Source organism: Triticum urartu, chromosome 7 (assembly GCF_003073215.2).
Source record: "Triticum urartu cultivar G1812 chromosome 7, Tu2.1, whole genome shotgun sequence".
NCBI lineage: Eukaryota > Viridiplantae > Streptophyta > Magnoliopsida > Poales > Poaceae > Triticum > Triticum urartu.
Window position 1 is genome coordinate 159,886,052 of NC_053028.1, and position 6,348 is coordinate 159,892,399.

Consider the following 6,348-nt stretch of genomic DNA (forward strand, 5'->3'; position numbering starts at 1 on the left):
AGCATGAATAATAAAAATTTATCATGATATAAGGAAATATAAATAACAACTTCATTATTGCCTCTAGGGCATATTTCCTTCACCTACTCTCTTCAAGGATGCCCATAAGTTTGTTTTATCTTATGATGAATGTCAGAGAATTGGAAACATTGGTAAGCGTCAGGAAATGCATATGTATGATTCACTTACTGTTGAACCATTTGATGTTTGGGGATTTGATTACATGGGACCTTTTCCTTCCTCTAATGGGTATACACATATTTTGGTTGCTGTTGATTATGTTACTAAGTGGGTAGAAGCTATTCCAACTAGTAGTGCTGATCACAACACTCTATTAAAATGCTTAAGGAAGTTATTTTCCCAAGGTTTGGAGTCCCTAGATATTTAATGACTGATGGTGGTTCACACTTTATTCATGGTGCTTTCCATAAAATGCTTGCTAAGTATGATGTTAACCATAGAATTGCATCACCCTATCATCCTTAGTCTAGTGGTCAAGTTGAACTTAGCAATAGAGAAATAAAGTTAATTTTACAAAAGACTGTCAATAGGTCCCGGAAGAATTTGTCTAATAAATTAGATGATGCACTTTGGGCTTATAGAACAACATATAAAAATCCTATGGGTATGTTTCCTTATAAAATGGTTTATGGGAAAGCTTGTCATTTGCCTCTTGAGTTAGAACATAAAGCATATTGGGCAATCAAAGAACTCAACTATGATTTCAAACTCGCTGGTGAAAAGAGGTTATTTGATATTAGCTCACTATATGAGTGGAGAACCCAAGCTTATGAAAATGCCAAGTTATATAAAAAAGTTAAAAGATGGCATGAGAAAAGAATCCAAAAGCGCGAGTTCAAAGTTGGAGAATATGTTCTTTTGTACAACTCTCATTTCAAATTCTTTGCAGGAAAACTCCTCTCCAAATGGGAAGGACCCTATGTTATCGAGGAGGTCCATCTATCTGGAGCAATAAAAATAAATAATGCAGAAGGTACTAACCTAAAGGTTGTCAATGGGAAAAGAATAAAACATTATATCTCAGGTATGTCCATTAATGTTGAAAGCAATATTATCCAAACTATGACACCGGAAGAGCACATAAAGGAAACCTTCTGGAACACTCCAGAATCATGAGAAAGAGGAGGTACATGATACGGTAAGTAAACGGACTCCGAAGAATCCACAATTTTTTTGTCCTTTTTGGAATATAAAAAATATATTAGTAAAATAAGAAACTATCAGGAAGGTCAACCTGGTGAGCGCAAGACACCAGGGCGCGCCTAGGTGGGTTGTGCCCACCTAGGGTACCTTCCGGACTCCGTTTTTCTTCCATTTGCTTGTTTCCCAAGATAAAAAAAATCTTTAGATACCCCCGAACCTATTGACCACTATATCACGAAGAAATCTTCTGTTCTCTTTTCCTTGCCATTTCTGGTATATTTGAAAATATGTCATCTCAAGATTCCGAGGGGGATTGTCCGATTATTTATCGGCCTTGATGACCCATGATACATCTCCAACGTATCTATAATTTTTGATTGTTCCATGCTATTATATTATCAACCTTGGATGTTTTATATGCATTTATATGCTATTTTATATGATTTTTGGGACTAACCTATTAACCTAGAGCCTAGTGCCAGTTCCTGTTTTTTCCTTGTTTTAGAGTATCGCAGAAAAGGAAAATCAAACGGAGTCCAATTGACACGAAACTTCACGGAACTAATTTTTGGACCAGAAGAAGCCCACAGAATATTGGAGTTGGACCAGGAGAGTCCCGATCTACCCACGAGGGTGGGGGGCGTGCCCACCCCCCTGGGCGTGCCTCCTGCCTCGTGGACAGCCCGGAGGTCCACCGACGTACTTCTTCCTCCCATATATACCCATATACCCTAAAAACTTCGGGGAACACAATAGATCAGGAGTTCAGTCGCCAGAAGCCTCCGTAGCCATCAAAAACCAATCTAGACCCGTTCCGGCACCCTGCCGGAGAGGGAATCCCTCTCCGCTGGCCATCTTCATCATCCTGGTGCTCTCCATGACGAGGAGGGAGTAGTTCTCCCTCGGGGCTGAGGGTATGTACCAGTAGCTATGTGTTTGATCTCTCTCTCTCTCTCTCTTGTGTTCTTGAGGTGATACGATCTTGATGTATCGCGAGCTTTGCTATTATAGTTGGATTTTATGTTGTTTCTCCCCCTCTACTCTCTTGTAATGGATTGATTTTTCCCTTTGAAGTTATCTTATCGGATTGAGTCTTTAAGGATTTGAGAACACTTGATGTATGTCTTGCGTGGGATAACCGTGGTGACAATGGGTTATTCTATTGATTCACTTGATGTATGTTTTGGTGATCAACTTGCGGGTTCCACCCATGAACCTATGCATAGGGGTTGGCACACGTTTTCGTCTTGACTCTCTGGTAGAAACTTTGGGGCACTCTTTGAGGTCCTATGTGTTGGTTGAATAGATGAATCTAAGATTGTGTGATGCATATCGTATAATCATACCCATGGATACTTGAGGTGACATTGGAGTATCTAGGTGACATTAGGGTTTTGGTTGATTTGTGTCTTAAGGTGTTTTTCTAGTACGAACTCTAGGGCTGTTTGTGACAGTTATAGGAATAACCCAACGGATTGATTGGAAAGAATAACTTTGAGGTGGTTTCGTACCCTACCATAATCTCTTCGTTTGTTCTCCACTATTAGTGACTTTGGAGTGACTCTTTGTTGCATGTTGAGGGATAGTTATGTCATCCAATTATGTTATTATTGTCGAGAGGACTTGCACTAGTGAAAGTATGAACCCTAGGCCTTGTTTCAATGCATTGAAATACCATTTGTGCTCACTTTTATCATTAGTTACCTTGCTGTTTTTATATTTTCAGATTACAAAAACCTTTATCTATCATCCATATTGCACTTGTATCACCATCTATTTGCCGAACTAGTGCACCTATAAAATTTACCATTGTATTGGTTGTGTTGGGGACACAAGAGACTCTTTGTTATTTGGTTGCAGGGTTGTTTGAGAGAGACCATCTTCATCCTACGCCTCCTATGGATTGATAAACCTTAGGTCATCCACTTGAGGGAAATTTGCTACTGTCCTACAAACCTCTGCACTTGGAGGCCCAACAACATCTACAAGAAGAAGTTTGTGTAGTAGACATCAAGCTCTTTTCTAGCGCCGTTGCCGGGGAGGTGAGTGCTTGAAGGTATATCTTTAGATCTTGCAATTGAGTCTTTTAGTTTCTTGTTTTATCACTAGTTTAGTTTATAAAATAAAATTAAAAAAATGGAATTAAGTTTGCCTCATACGCTTCATCTTTTTAATATCTTTCATGAGTATGATGAAAAGGAAAATTGTGCCAAAGTGTTAGAATAAGAATGCATTAAAATGTTTGGCACTAAATCTTTGAATGATGAGCATGATTGCAATGTTGTTAGTATGAACTCCTTGAATATCCATAGTACTAATGATGATTGCACTAGTTATGATGAAAATGTCTCCTATAAACATGTCAATTTTTGTGGAGTGCACTGGGTTTGCAAGTACACACCAAATAGGTAAGATAGATATTGCAAGAGGCATAAGCACTTAGAAACTAAATTGTTGCAAGAAAGGCTAGATGATTGTGCTAAAAATTTAAATTTTCTTGGCCGTACTTGTGGACTTTGCAATGAAAGTGGTTATTTAGCTATCCGATGCAAATTGTTTCATGATCTAATCATGTCCAAAAATTGTGATGAGTTGATTTCCCTTGCACATTATAATGAACTTAGCTTGCTTATGGGTTCCGAAGAAATGAAACATATAACTGGGCATCTTCCAGAATTTGTCCGTTATAAACTTCTTGGTTTTGATCTAGAGAAGATTTATATGTATTGTGCGGTAAATTGCATTGAAAATCCTTATATTGCCAATTACATAAAGAAAAGAAAACAAATAGAAGATGAAGAGAATGCTAATGAAAGGAAAGAGACTTCCCAATATCCTCCTATTATTTCTTATGATGAATCAGGTAACGAGGAGGAGCTTTCTATTCAACCAATCTCATTAATAAGGAGCTCCAAAAAGAGGATTGAACCCACACATGAGGTGAATAAGAAGAAAAGAAAAAGAAAGAGAGGTAAAAATATATCTCCCCAAGTAATGCTGCTCCTATTACTATTGTGCCTCATGAAAATATAATTGTGGAAGATAATGATACTTCTTATGATCTTGAAAATCTTTTTGGCACTTGCTTGGAAGAATATGATAATTGCTATACTATTGGTGCTATCCATACTATTGATGATGAGAGTGATTATGCTTATGATATTAAAAGGCCCAAGCTTGGGGATGCTATGTTTGAAGAAGATGATGTTTTTGAGAATATATTTGCTGCGATTAATGTTTGTCCCAAGCTTGGGGATGCTATGTTTAATGAAGATGATATTTTTAGTCTCCCAAGTTTTGATATGCAAACTTATAATGATGATAGAATGCCTCCTACTTATGATGATTATATTGATGAAAGTGGATTTGGAGAGGTCATGACTTTATTTAGTGTTGATTCCACTATCTTGGAAGAGGTTTCAATCGATTATGATGAGAACAAAGTTGCTACTTATGATAATTATTGCGATGATACATATGCTATAAAAAGTAGTGATGATTATATTTATAAAACTTGTAATGATTATGATTACCCTTTTTCTGAACATTACTCTTTCAATGTGGAAACAATTTATAGTATTCGAGTCTCTTATGATACTCCCACTATTCCGAATGAGAAGAATTTTGCTTATGTGGAGAGTAATAAAAATTCTATGCTTGTAGATCATGAAAAGAATGCTTTAGGTACTGGTTATATTGTTGAATTCATTCATGATGCTACTGAAAATTATTATGAGGGAGGAATATATGCTTGTAGGAATTGCAATAATATCAAGTTTCCTCTCTATGTGCTTAAAGTTTTGAAGTTATGCTCGTTTTGCTTTCCTATGCAAGTTGATTCTTGTTCCCACAAGTTGTTTGCTCACAAAATCCCTATGCATAGGAAGAGGGTTATACTTAAATTTGCTAGTCATATTCTTCATGATGCTCTCTTTATGTTCCAATTCTTATCCTTTATGTGAGCATCATTGAAATCATCATTCCTAGCTAGGGGCGTTAAACGATAGCGCTTGTTGGGAGGCAACCCAATTTTATTTTTGTTCCTTAATTTTTGCTCCTGTTTAGTAATAAATAATTTATCTAGCCACTGTTATGATTGAGTTTTTATGTTTTAATTAGTGTTTGTGCCAAGTAGAACCGTTGGGAAGACTTGGGGAAAGTCTTGCTGATCTTGCTGTAAAAAAACAGAAACTTTAGCGCTCACGAGAATTGCTGCCATTTTTTATTGGAGAGCTCTATTTAGTTAATTATTTTTGAAGATGATTAATAGATAAATTCCTCACGTCCAAAAATTTATTTTAGAATTTTTGGGGTTCCAGAAGTTTGCGTTAGTTACAGATTACTACAGACTGTTCTGTTTTTGACAGATTCTGTTTTTCGTGTGTTGTTTGCTTATTTTAATGAATCTATGGCTAGTAAAAGAGTTTATAAACCATAGAGAAGTTGGAATACAGTAGGTTTAACACCAATATAAATAAATAATGAGTTCATTACAGTACCTTGAAGTGGTGTTTTGTTTTCTTTCGCTAACGGAGCTTACGAGTTTTCTGTGAAGTTTTGTGTTGTGAAGTTTTCAAGTTTTGGGTAAAGATTCGATGGATTATGGATTAAGGAGTGGCAAGAGACTAAGATTGGGGATGACCAAGGAACCCCAAGGAAATATTCAAGGACAACCAAAAGCCTAAGCTTGGGGATGCCCTGGAAGGCATCCCCTCTTTCGTCTTCGTTCATCGGTAACTTTACTTGGAGCTATATTTTTATTCGCCACATGATATGTGTTTTGCTTGGAGCGTCATTTTATTTTCTTTTGATTTGATTGCTGTTTTAACAAATACCAAGATCTGAAATTCTTAAATATTAGAGATTCTTCACATAGTTGCATAATTATTCAACCAGTCATTGATATTCACTTATATCTTTCGGAGTAGTTTGTCATTTGCTCTAGTGCTTCACTTATATATTTTTAGAGCACGTGGTGGTTTTATTTTGAAGAATTAGATGAAATCTCGTGCTTCACTTATATTATTTTGAGAGTATTTAGAACAGCATGGTAGTTTGCTTTGGTTATGAAACTAGTCCTAATATGATGGGCATCCAAGAAGGATATAATAAAAACTTTCATATAGAGTGCATTGAATACTAAGAGAAGTTTGATACTTGATGATTGTTTTGAGATATGGAGAT